Raw genomic sequence first — 13,597 nt, 5'->3', positions numbered from 1 at the left:
AGGGATGCTCCATTTCAGTTGAATTGCACAAAAAATTTGGGTGGTTCATTTTCTCAACCGCCTCCACTTTCGTCTGCAATGTAGAATTTTGGCGAGCTACAGGACCAAGATGAGCCAGTAAACTAGTTGGATGAAAGTAGTGGCCAAGTTGCTCAAACCTCCCTCGGCACAAGGCCACTATTTGAGGATAAACCTACAAGTAAAGTTCAAATTGTCTGTGTTGCCTCTTATGTACTCAAAAGTTTACTCGTACAAGCATTAATTTTAGCAAGAAGTACCTCCGACTAAACACCATTTACCAGTCTGCAATGTAGAATTTTGGCGAGCTACATGACCAAGATGAGCCAGTAAACTAGTTGTATGAAAGTAGTGGCCAAGTTGCTCAAACCTCCCTCGGCACGAGGCCACTATTTGAGGATAAATATACAATCAAAGTCCAGATTGTCTGTGCTGCCTCTTATATACTCGAAAGTTTACTCGTACAAGCATTAGTTTTAGTAAGAAGTACCTACGACTGAACACCATTTACCAGTCTGTACCCTAGGTAATTAAAGTTCGTCCTTGGATCATATTGGCTGTGATATCAATCATTTGGATGCATAAACATACTGAACATATGTATATCTGAATCTTTTTGTGAATTATCTATGAATATTGTTGTGTGATCTATCAATCATTTAGATCCATAGACATGCTAAACTTGTGTATATATGAATCTTTTGAGCTGTTGATAGTGAATGTTAGCTATGAATATGAACGTGTCATGTGAACCTGAGTTTGATACAAATGTTTACCTTTTCTGTTGTGCTTGGGTTTGAACTTGTTAGTATGCCTACTGTGGGGTATGTGACGTGTGGGTGTCAACGGCACACCTTCTTCCCGAGAAGAATTTCACCTTCTTTGTTAGGGTAGCAACGGCGCATCAGCTCTTTTTAATCTTTTTGCTCTGTCTTGCCCCCTCCCCCGCTCAACCCCTGCCGTAATGTTTTCGGCCTCAAAACAAACATAGTATTGCATTGTTTTTGGGGCTTGATGAAAAATCAAGTGCTGGTTTCTTTAGGTTGGCCCGCCCAGCAAATGGGTTGCTGGTCCACCATGGACTGGGAGGCTAAAAATATAGGTTGTATGGTGCAGAGGCAAGTAAAAAAAATGCCATCGAGAGCCATCCACTGAAGAAAAAATATTGCTCCTGACGTGCTTCTTCAGTCGTGCCACCGGCCCCCTCCATAATCCAGTTTGCTCAGGGATCTGATATCACTTTTTCCAGAGGGCGAACAAGTATTAGCTAGGCCTAGGTTTTGTATTTCAACATGCGTAGCCCACGACATACAGTGACAGTGGTTTCAACTTATTTTTTGAGGTCCATACCGGCCTATGGGCGTTTTCTTAAAGATCGGCAACCCAATGTATTTTTTTAACCACATTTTTTATATTTATATTATTACTATTATCGTATATTTTATAGAGACTTATATATACACTAGCAAACAGGCCCGTGCGTTGCAACGGTAGAGAAAGTTGGCGTGCTTCATTAGGAATAAAATGCCAATTATCGTTAATTAGGTTGAACGGATAGAGGAATAGTTGTATAATGACAAAAATAATAGATCAACTAACGATAGAATTCTTTGGGGCGATAGCTAATTTTTTTAACATAACACAGTAAAATCGAATTCGTTCACATACACGAACATACACTTACCACGCACGCACATCCTATCCATATGGACACTCTAAGAAATTGAGCCCGGATAACATCTTAAGATTTTTTGAAGTCACCTGAGGCTCCTCATAGTCGGTCTCCCCTCACTGAATAAACATCACGGAAAGCGTGAAATAAATTCAGGAATCATGCAAGCACCAATATCGAGTATAGGAATTGAACCCTGGTAGGCTGGGAATACTGTCCACCTAACCGTTCAATCACAGGTTGGTTCGCATGCTAGTTCTAAACTTGCGATGTGAATCCTAGTCAACTAATTGGGTGAACAACTTTATTTTAGATTACCACATTGATAATAAAAATGGTGTACATACAATGCTTATTTTAAGATACCTACATTAGACAATAAAAATGTGGCAAATCTAGCAATGTCCGCATAGTTGGGAGAACAAATATTGTGTACGCTAACACACCCGCTGGTCTTGGGGATTTTCTTTACATTAATTAAAATCAGAAAAACAATTATGGGTTGATAAAAATTATGAGAATCCCCGTCTGCTGGACTGCGCGCCTCCTCCTCTTGCAGCCGCCAGGACATTATAAAAACATCCCGCGTGTTATTAACTTATAAAAGTAAATGTTTAACAGAAGTTGGCAAGGAAAATCCTGGTTGTTTTTGACTCACAGGCAAGGAAAATCCTGGTGATTGCGTACAAAAGCTTGCGAAGATTTTAAGGACGAATGTAATAATAACGCACTCATTTTTATTTTGAGCAATAACTCACTAATTTGTTAATTATCTATATAAAAGATGTGCCTCTCCGGTTTATTTTTGATATTAATTGCTCCTTCTAACATAACATTATATATATAACGAGCCCAGATAATTCGTGTATTTGAAGGAAGTGCAAATGGGCTGGGATTTCTTAGATAATATAAATGGGCCGCATTGACGCAAAATTATTTGTTCACACAGCCCAGCAAATGGACTGTACATTCTAGAAAACATGGGTTAAATATATGCCACATTTTTGTAGGCTTACATGTGGGCCAATAGGTCGAAGCCTACGCAGGGCGTTGTCAACTTGGTCGGCATGCACCTTCAATCTCTCGTCTTCTTCCTCCAGTGTCGCCGGGACCACCTGGTCCGGCCTCCGGCGGCTAGCGGCTCTGCTTAGCACGCATCGCTGCGAAGCGCTACCCCACCGCCGGCCAGGCTATCCCTCCACCCCTCCACACCTCCTGTTATTCTCCACCGACTGCAGCCCCACGCCGCACCAGAACCAGTTATAACTCTTCTCCTCCACTCAATCAGCGACTCCATTGCCGCGTCTTCCCATCTCCGAGTCGTTCCCGTCCGGGGCCTCGCCGTCATCCACCGCCTCGCTGCGCTCGGTGCGGTGTGGTCAACAAACGAGAGTCATCGGAAGAGGACTGTACGTGGAGAGCCTGACGGTTGGGACCCACGAGGTCCATGGTCGCACGCAAGGAAAGTTCCTCCTTATTAAGCTAAAAACTGTTTCCTCCACCTGACAGCTGAGACCCACTGGCTGTATCTTCGCACGGAAGGAAGTGCCTCCTTATTATGAGAAAAAAATCATTCCTCCCGTTGACAGCTAGGACCCGTCAGATTTGGTGGCTGACTTGTGGGCCTACTAGGCGGACGTGTACGTAGGGCTTTGTCAACTTAATCAACAAATGATTCTAGCAGCTGGACCGCTGGATGTTAATCCAATAGCCGCGCTCCTTCTTCAACCTCTGTTCTTGCTCCTGTCTCCCATGGGCGGCACCGTGGCTGTGCTGCCGTGCACCTGAACTACTCAAGTTTCCCACTCCTCTCCATCTACGACTCCACTGCCCCGTCTTCCCCATCTCCGGGTCGTTCCAGTATGGGGCCTCGCCGTCGTCCATCGGCCTTTGGTGCGCTCGGCACGGTGTGGTCATCATGGTCAACAACCAAGAGTCATCGTAAGATGACTGTACGAGAGAGGCTGACAGTGGGGACGCATCACGCCCATGGACGCATGCATGCAACGGAACGCGGCGTGGTCAACGTGGTCAAGGAACGACTTCCATCGGAAGTGTACTGTACGTGGAGAGGCTGACAGCTGGGTCCATAGCCACAGCAAGGAAGTGCCTCCTTATTACGCGGAAAATAATGATTCCTCCACCTAACAGCAGGGACCCACCGGATGGGCCACCGTATTTTGCGAAAAAACGTTTCCCCCCTGACTGCTGGGACCCACCGGACGGGTCACCGTATTTCGCGAAAAAACGTTCCCCCTGCTGTCAGCTCGGACCCATCGGAAGTGCCTCCTTATTACGCAGAAAAACATGAATACCCCGCTGCTAGCTGGGACCCACCTTGGTGGGAGGCTAACTTGTGGGCCTACTAAGTTGACGGGGACGGACGGCTTTGTCAACTTAGTCAATATGAATGATTCTAGCTCCAGTGACCGTACGATGTCCATCCAACGGCCGTAGTGTTTCTTCAACCTCTGGTCTTCTTGCTCCAGCCGCCCAAACCAGCGCCTGTCGTGCTGCGTGCTCCTGCCTCCCATGGCCGGCTGTGATGCCGTGGAGGCCTCACCGCCCCCTACTACTTCCACCACTGGCCAAGCCATCCCTCTACTCACCCACACCCACTGTTATTCTACGGCGATGGCAGCCTCACACCGCAGCCGAATCAGTGAACCCTCATACTCCTCTCCGCGCGGGCTTCCACTGCCGCGTCTTCCCCGCCTCCGCGTCGTCCCCTTCCTAGGCCTCGCCGTCGTCCACCGCCCTGGTGCTCTCGGCGCGGCGTGGTCAACATGGTCAAGGAACGGCTTCCATCAGACGTGGACTATACGTGGAGAGGCTGACAGCTGGGTCCACGGCCAGAGCAAGGAAGTGCCTCCTTATTACGCGCAAAATAATTATTCCTCCACCTGACAGCGGGGACCCACCGGACGGGCCACCGTATTTCGCGAAAAAAACATTTCCCCCTGACTGCTGGGACCCACCAGCTACATCTTCGCACGCAAGGAAGTGCGTCCGGGAAAAAAATGATTCGCCCCCCTGACTGCTGGGACCCACCAGCTACATCTTCGCACACAAGGAAGTGCCTGACAGTCGGGACCCACCTGGACGAAGCGTACATAGCATTGTCATTCTAGTCGCGAACGTGTATGTACATACTGGTCGATGTAGAGGCGCGCACGTAGCATGTACACGTACGTACAACGGCCAGTGTGCAAGAAAGAAAATACAGCCATGTACGTACATACGGGCAGGGTTTCGAACGCCTACTCGTGCATACGTACGGCCAGGGCTCGTGTACATGGACGGGTCGGAACGGAGAAACTGCGTCATCGTCGTGTTCATGGGGAGCAAACCGGCTGGGTCAGAACGGAATGCGTCGTCGTGTTCATCGGGAGGGCTTGGATGGAACAACCGATGGAAACGAGGCCTGGCGTACCGCAGAATGGAGGAAACGGCCTTGTGTTCGACCGACCACGTTCGAAATGGGATCCTGTTCATCGGGAGGGGTCTGGCGTACCGCAAAACGGAGGAAACGGACCTCCTACGGTCGAAACGGGGGTCCTGTTGATCGGGAGGGGTGTGACGTACCGCAAAATGGAGGAAACGTACTTGTGTTGGAGTGCTACAGTCGAAACGGGGGTCATGTTCATCGGGAGGGGTGTGGCGTACCGCAAAATGGGACTCCACGGGTTACTGTTCATCTCCACCGTCGACCCCCTCCAGCCTCCACGGGCTACTATTCATCCACCGTCGACCTCCTCTAGCCTCGACCTGCGACTGTTCATCCACGAGCTCTTGTTCATCCAGCCTCCACCGCGCGCTACTCCACCGGCTACTGTTCAACCAGCCCTCTCCACAGGCTCCTGTTCAACCACCCCTCCACGAGCTACTATTCATCCAGCCCCCACCGTCTACTATTCATCGAGCCCTCCACGGGGTGGTCCTGTTCATCCAGCCCTCCATGGGGTCCTGTTCATCCAGCTCCAACCGGCTCGATCGATCGGGGTCCTGTTCGTCCAGAAGCAACACCACGGGGTCCTGTTCATCCGCCCCCACCGGGAACTGTTCAACCAAACCCCCTAGCAACGCTCACTGTTCATCCAGAGGCAACACCACGGGGTCCTGTTCATCCACCCCCACCGGGAACTGTTCATCCAACCCCCCAGCAACGCTCACTGTTCATCCAGAGGCAGCATCGATCGACTTTAGTTAGCAGCAGTAGCGAAGGAATCGCTCGATCGGGTTCAGTCAACAGCCATCGATCGATCGCTCGGGTTCAGTAACGCGTAGCCTGCAGCGCAATCGCTCGGGTTCAGTTAGAGCCCAACGCCTCACTCGGGTTCAGTTAGAGCCCAATGCCTTGCACCCATGCGCGTGCATGCACGAGAGAAACATGCATCGCTCAGCCCCGACCACCCACCATAACCGGGAACACCCTGATATTTTCCTCGCCCTCGCTTCTACCATGGATTTTTCTGTCATGGACGGCCCAAAGAATATCATGCAGCTGCATCGCCGGCCCGCCCAGGATGAAAAGCCCATTTTCTGTCATGATTTTTTTTCATAGAAGTAGGACCCCACCATATCTATGATGATACCGTGTTTTGTCACAATTATTGTCATAGAAGTGTCATAAGTATGACAGGAAATTTTTTCGTTCGACCCAAAATGTCATGGATGTGTCTTTTTTTTTTGTAGTGCTTCCCCATGACCTGCGTTAAACGCGCGATGTGGAGGGTCGTGCGTGACGTGGGGGTCATGCGTGGGGCGGTTTCCGCACGCATGCGTCACATCATAGTAAAGAGGCGGCTCGCACCTTCCCCGTAAAAAGGAACAAACGTGGGTGCGCTGCTCATTTACCCTCTGTGTCTTCTCCAATCTCAGAACCGCCATTCCTTCCTTCTTCCTTCTCAAGCCCCTACTCTTGCACAGCGTCGCTGCGTTTTCTCTGCCCTTTCCCTTCCACCTTTCGCAACCGCCATGGCACCCAAGACTAGCAAGGGCAAGGGAGCGACCAAGGACGCCGGAGGGGCGGAGCCGCTGGAGCATGAGTCGGCGGCGTGGCGGATGCAACTCGCCTACTTTCCCTCGACGGTCGACGCGGCCCACCTCCAAGACAACTTCAAACCGCTGTGTGGGTCAAGACGGGGGGAGAAACGATGGGGCACCCTGCCACGCATGTCATCCCCGCCAACTACGGCGAAGCCACACCGAATCGGTATCCGTTCTTCATCGATTACTTTTCCTGCGGCCTCTGCCCCCATTCTCCAATTTCTTCAATGACATCATGCATACCTTCGGCTTCCACCTCCTGGATTTCACCCCAAATGCCGTGGCGTGCATGGCTCTTTTCGCCCATCTCTGTGAGGGCTTCGCCGGAGTGCATCCCAACACGGCGCTCTTCCGCCACTACTTCTTCCCTCGGATCCAAAAGGGAGGCGCCATCTTCGGTTGTGTCGCCTGGATCCCAAGGTCCAAGGGGATATACCCAGAGGGCGCTCAGAAGGAGAGGTGGGAGGAGTGGCAGGGCCAGTGGTGCTGGATTGAGGAGGAGGATCCACAAGAATTCTGCCGGGTTCGCCAGGCGACACCGGTTCGCAGAAACGACTGGAGCAATGTCGATGCCGACGATGCGATGCTCACGGTCGCCACCACTAGGATTCTTCGCCTCACCGAGGTCGGACTCACCCTTGAGATGATCGGGGAGGATTTCATCCGCTGCCGAATCGCTCCGCTGCATAACAAGGGGAGGCCGGCCTGGTTCTTCACAAATGCGGCCGATATCATGAGGCTTCGCCCCGGCCTCGACCACAACCTCACGGTGATGGGGCATGCCCACTTCTGCTAGCGGATCTTCCAGCTTGACGTGAATTGCGACGGCAAGGCCGAGAGGTCCGGCAAGGCCGCGAAGGCCGGCAAGGTCGCCAAGGGGCCCTTGTTTGGGTTGCCGACGGGGGTGGTCCCGCTGAGCAATAACTTGCGCCAAAACGACATCATCTCCATGATGCCGGAGTTCAATGCGCACAGCCTCGTCCAAAATTGGGCCGAGCCGCCAGAGGATCAAGTACATGAGTTCTTTGACACCCTAGAGGAGAAGTACATCCGCGACGAGCCGCGACTCGTCCAGGACACCACCCAGGCGGAGCTGGACTACATCGCCGCCAGGGTGGCGGAGGCGGAGCTTGCCGAGGCGGCCGGCAGCACCGGCGGCGTGGAGGACAAAGCCGTGGAGGCCGCAGAGGAGAGGGAGCTCGTCCAATGGGCAGAGTCCGCTGGGGAGGCCAGCAGCACCGACACCGGGGCCCCTCTTATTGAAGACGTGGTCGGTGAGTCGTCGTCGGAGGAGGCTGAGGCCGTTGACCCTCCAGCCATGGGGAGAGGGCGAGTCCTGCGGCGGGCCAGCTCTAGTGAGCCGGTTCGGCCCGGCAGGGCCGTGCAACGCCGACATGCCTAGGAGGCATCCGTGCACCAAACAAGGGCCGCGGCGGCGAAGAAATTGGTGAAGGCCGCGGTGGCGAAGAAGAAAGAATCTTCCTCTTCTTCATCTAAGCGCGCTCAGACTCGACCTTCTTCCCCACCTCCGGCAGACGTTGATGCAGAGGTCGTCTTTGACTTCGGGTCCCTCAGCCTCAGGAGGAAGAGGAAGGCAGCGGAGGAGGAGGTGGAGGAGGAGGAGTAAGCTTCTTGTTCCCTCCCTCTTTTTGTCATCTCTGTCTCCTCAAACCGTGCCGCTTATCTTGGTTTATGTTCATTTTTGTAGGGATGTGGAGACGCTTGCCCAGAGGGTGAAGAGGGCCAGGTCCTCGGCGGGCGGCCAGCCCTCGGCGGGCACCTCGAGGGCGCCACTGGTGGTGGTGAGTAGCCCGGACAGCAGCCCCCGGAGCAGCCCCAGCGTAAGTTCGCCACTTGCCCTCGTCGACGTGTGTGTTGGGGGGTGTGATTTACTGGCGCTGACCTTGCCGAGATCGTAGGAGGAGAGCGGCAGCAGGAGGAGCCACTGAGGGCCACCCCCCACGCGCCGCCCCCATCGACCACATCGCCCCGAGAGGCATCCCCGGCAAGGGCGTCAAGCACCAAGCCCATGCACATGTAGGAGGAGGAGGAGAACTTGGGCGCCGGCGGCTCCACCCCGGCGCCAAATGTTGGCGAGAAAGGGGCTACTTCTTCCCAGCCCGGCACGGGTACATCATTCGCCTCTCATCCCTGCCCTTTCTTCTTCTTTCTGAATCTTGGTCTAGGCTTTGGTTCATCCCCTTCTCGATATCCAGATCCTCCATCGGCGGGCCAGGAGGACATAGACACCGTCATCGAGGATGTCGCCAAGGCTGCCGAGACGTTGGCCGAGAAGATCGCCGCCGAGGAGGCCGCCAAGAGCACTGCTGAGGACGCCACCAAGGGGTCTGCCAGGGAGCTAGGCAAGGCTACTGCTGAGGAGGCCGGCAAGGGACCTGCCGTGGAGGCCGGCAAGTCCGCTGCCGAGGAGGAGGTGGTTGATTAACAGCCTTCCTCCTCCGCTGCCTCTGGCTCCAGCAGGTATCTGAAGGTGAGTGACAACCTTTTCATCCACCTTCCAGGGGCGTCGAGCTCCAGGGCGCCCATCGAGCGAGAGGTGTTCGACGAGGAGGTGCTTGCCATCTCCAGGCTTGAGGTTGTCGACGAGCCAAGTGCCGGTGTTGACGGTTCTCAGGAGGAGCGGCTTCTCCAGGCCATGGGCGCCAGCTTTCGGAAGCTCCAGGCGCTCCACCACGCCCGCCTGGACAAGGCCAAGTCCAGGATGGCAATGGTGGACAAGGCAGAGGCGGGCCTCAAGGGACGCGTCGCCGAGGCGCAAACTTGGTTCCGCCAAGCTTGTGAGGAGCTGAAGGCCACCCAGGGCGAGCTGGCCAAGCGCGACGTGGAGCTCACCATGAAGCGGGCCGACATTGAGAAGGCCCATGAGACAGCAAAGAACCTGGCCGCCGAAGCCGAGGCCGCTCGAGCCCAACACCAGGCCGCGCTGAACTCCCAGGAGGAGGACCTTGCCGCACGTGAGGTGAAGCTTGCCGCAACGCTCCACGGCAAGGATGAGGAGGTGGACAAACTCATCGTGCAGCGGACCCAGGAGCTGGAGCAGAGGCACGGAGAGGCACTCAATGCCCAGGCTCTGGTTCACGCCGACAAAGTGAAGGAGCTAGAGGTGTAGCGGGACGGGCTGAAAGATTAGGTCCTGAATCTGTCCAAGGAGGACACGCTCAATGGTTCCCTAGTTGAGGCGCAGGGCGTAGTCCTCGACAAGGTCGGGTAGCTTTCCGAGGCCACCAACTCCATCAAAGACCTCAAGCTGAAGCTGGAGGGTCTCGAGGGGATGCTCTCAGAGGCCAAAGCCCGGGAGGAGACCCTGGCCAAGGATCTCGAGGCTGATAGGCAACTGTGGGAGAACGGAGCCACCAACCACATGGAGTTTGTGGAAGGCGAGAACCGCTGGATCGGCTGCCTCGAAGACGTCGCCGCTAGGATCACCGCGAAGCTGGCTGCTGATACGTCTCCAACGTATCTATAATTTTTGATTGCTCCATGCTATATTATCTACTGTTTTGGACATTATTGGGATTTATTATCCACTTTTATATTATTTTTGGGACTAACCTATTAACCGGAGGCCCAACCCAGAATTGTTGTTTTTTTTTGCCTATTTTAGGGTTTCAAAGAAAAGGAATATCAAACGGAGTCCAAACGGAATGAAACCTTCGGGAACGTGATTTTGTCACCGAACATGATCCAGGAGACTTGGACCCTACGTCAAGAAACAAAGGAGGAGGCCACAAGGTAGGGGGCGCGCCTACCCCCCCCCCAGGCGCGCCCTCCACCCTCTTGGGCCCCCTGTTGCTCCACCGACGTACTCCTTCCTCCTATATATACCTACGTACCCCCAAATGATCAGATACAGAGCCAAAACCCTAATTCCACCGCTGTAACTTTCTGTATCCACGAGATCCCATCTTGGGGCCTGTTCCAGTCCACTATTGTTTGGGCCATAGCCTTTTTAGAGCCCAAATATTATTTGATCCAATAGAACATCCAAACCTTTTCATTCACAGGTTTCAAATTTACACATTTCAACAGCAAACAGTCAAACATTCTCTCAATTAAATGATCAAATCCAAAAATCTATCAACGAAACTCACAATAGCACATGTACAATAGCACATACTGCACGATCCAACAAGTGTACATACAATCAAAAAACAAATACACATGAACCAAAACTTGGTGGCAACATCAACTAAAACTTGGTGCACATATCCAGGCTTCTTCTGATCTTCGGTAAGAGTAGCAGCCACCTCGACGACATTAGATCCTGATCTACATAAATTAGTAGTGAGATAGAGTGAAAGTTGAATGATTGCCAATAAAATACATGGGTAGAAGATGGACGACATTATATAGAAGAGTAGAGATCCGTGTCCCTTGGAAGCACATCAAATGTAAAAAATCTGGACTGGTTAAATAATAATTGTATCCTTCTCTACAAGCACATATGAGTACTTAATAAGTACTAATCCTATCATGTATGGCAGGCTTGCAAGATGGAGATGCATACATGACTAAACACTAACATATTATGGTATGACCAGGGTGAGAAAATCGACAAATCGATCGACCCAACATTGAAATGGGACATGATATCCTAAAACAGCAAGAAACGGGAAAAGTAGGCTCATATATCAGGACCACTAAAACCAAGCACATCACAACCATGGTTGAGGAAATAATCAACATCTGCATTTTACCACAGTACACTTACCAGAAAACTGTCATCAGTACAGAGATCATTAGCTACCACCGCATGAAGCATCCATACATCAAACTGATTTTTCTGTTGTTGGTTCAAACACTACACGTCAACTAGAAATTTGTAAGTACATGAGACAATGGCTTAACAGAAGAAAATTGTGACTTCTTTGGCTATTTGTTTCAACAGCAGTACAAACCTCACCTTTGTTACACCCCCAACAGCATTAAATAATGCCTGATAATCTGCACGTACAGAAGATTCATACACAGTCGCATGAACAACATTCAACATGTTATCTAACAGAGAAGAGAAAAGTCAAACAGATCTCAATCATTTTGCCGTATTAACATATGCACATCAAGTAAGAGTGGTGCTCTGTTTTTACCACAGCAGCACAAGCGAGACAATGTCCGATTCGCCCTACTCCTCCACAAGATTCGCCCTACGTTTCAAAGCACACTGCATGGGAACAAAGACACTTATGAACAAAGATTTGCCTCAAATTTCAACAGAACACTACTGTGCTAGCTAAGCTAGTCAATGCACAAACATATAAGCATGTAGAAATAGTAGTACTAGTCATATACATGAGACATCATGCAACAAGATCTAAAATAAATAATTCTAGGCTAGAAGAAAAATATATAATACCAAATACCAACTAAACAGTACAGGATGCTAGTAGCAGAACAAACAGTACTATATCTGCCAAATGCACATGCCAATTAAGCATGTTCTCCAATATTATGCAATCTCAGATGCAAACAGGTAACAACACCTATTTTTCTTGTCATAAGAAGAGGCTAGGGCCCTTTTCTGTTGGGTGATGGTGCCGATGGGGCAATGGTAGGCACGCCTATATTTACAAGAACAACAATTGGGCATTTTGTATGAGTAAGGATATCCTGTACTTACCTGAATTAACAAACTACGCACACCCTAAAAAGTGACAACAAAGGTACGCATGGGCATTCATCACCATAGCAATAGTTCAAGGATAAAAGCATAGATGATATATTTTTTAAGATGCACAAACCCAGACAGAACAATTTCTTACTAGACTATCAACATATATACAGGTATGTTTTTACAACAAAAATGTCAAGTTTTTATGGATCAATAAGAAGAAGATGGTCAATCAAACATTTCCAGGGATGGTATGAATTTCCAAAGGGGAGGACGAGCAACCAAATATTTATATTTCAGCGCCATACAATCAACTGGGTCAAAGAAGAAAAGAAAAATCGTCTAGTGAAGACAATAGGCTATTCAAGAAAAAAAATTGGACCTGATTTTGCCCTGTCCATGGTGTTCCACACCAATCGAGAATTCGACCACCGACCTCGGTGCATAACAGAATCATGATGTCCATTTGCATCCAGGGCTGAATTTGACCACGAAAATTGGCTATTAAGTAGTATACTCATGTGGTGAATTTTATGGAATACTTAATCTATACTCTGCATCTACCAAAAGCCAAACAATCCAAAGGCATCTAACTGAAAAAGGCAAAATAATGGTGCTTCTGCTGTAGTGAATTGAAACCCAAAGCACCCCCAAACCGTAGCAAACTAAACTAGCTAGCTCTAGGGTCACCATTATTGAAGTTGATGCTTCAGTAGCCCACCGGCATGGTTGTTCGGGTTGTCAAGGAAGAAGATGAGCATTACTACATAATCATCATGAAACAACATTGATTGAGTAAATCATAAAGCAGAATGACAAAGCCATAATTAATCTAAATCGACTCAGAATCAGATAGCATATGATGAGAATGTTTACATCTTTTACTAAAGCTTTCCGTAGTTGGTATTGATACATGTGCATTATCTTACAACAAAGAACTGCAATGTGAAATTCAAAGAAGAAAAAGTCATTTTCTTTGCACGAAAAAATCATTTTCCATTTTTTGAGTGCCCAAAATGAGCTTTTTGTGAAGGACCTACCAAATATTTGTTGCAAAATTGTATCAAATCAATTTTCTAAAATACTAGGACATATTTAATGCACAATTGACAGAATGGTTGGGTGTCAAAAGTTTTGATCCACCTCTTCTGAAAAAGATAAATTTCTGCCGATTCAGCCGGAAGCGGGTCAAATTTGAACTGCAGCTGCCTCATAGTTTGCTCTTTATT

At 50.1% G+C, this 13,597-nt stretch overlaps 1 long non-coding RNA gene across 2 annotated transcripts; it reads right to left on the bottom strand.

The window, feature by feature from the left end:
- Nucleotides 1–10,766: 10,766 nt before the first annotated feature.
- Nucleotides 10,767–13,098, bottom strand: LOC119319530. 2 transcript variants are annotated; one of them, XR_005154512.1, is made up of 5 exons: nucleotides 12,751–13,098; nucleotides 11,848–11,921; nucleotides 11,664–11,758; nucleotides 11,472–11,561; nucleotides 10,767–11,029 (listed from the first exon to the last, which is right to left on the bottom strand). It is a non-coding gene; the product is annotated as an uncharacterized LOC119319530 (long non-coding RNA). The 2 variants fall into 2 exon arrangements; XR_005154513.1 differs by having other exon boundaries at nucleotides 11,664–11,704.
- Between the last annotated feature and the right edge of the window lie 499 nt (nucleotides 13,099–13,597).

Source organism: Triticum dicoccoides, chromosome 6A (genome assembly GCF_002162155.2).
Source record: "Triticum dicoccoides isolate Atlit2015 ecotype Zavitan chromosome 6A, WEW_v2.0, whole genome shotgun sequence".
Lineage (NCBI taxonomy): Eukaryota > Viridiplantae > Streptophyta > Magnoliopsida > Poales > Poaceae > Triticum > Triticum dicoccoides.
Note: the sequence above shows the minus strand (reverse complement) of the source record. Positions and strands in the feature narration are given on the sequence as shown.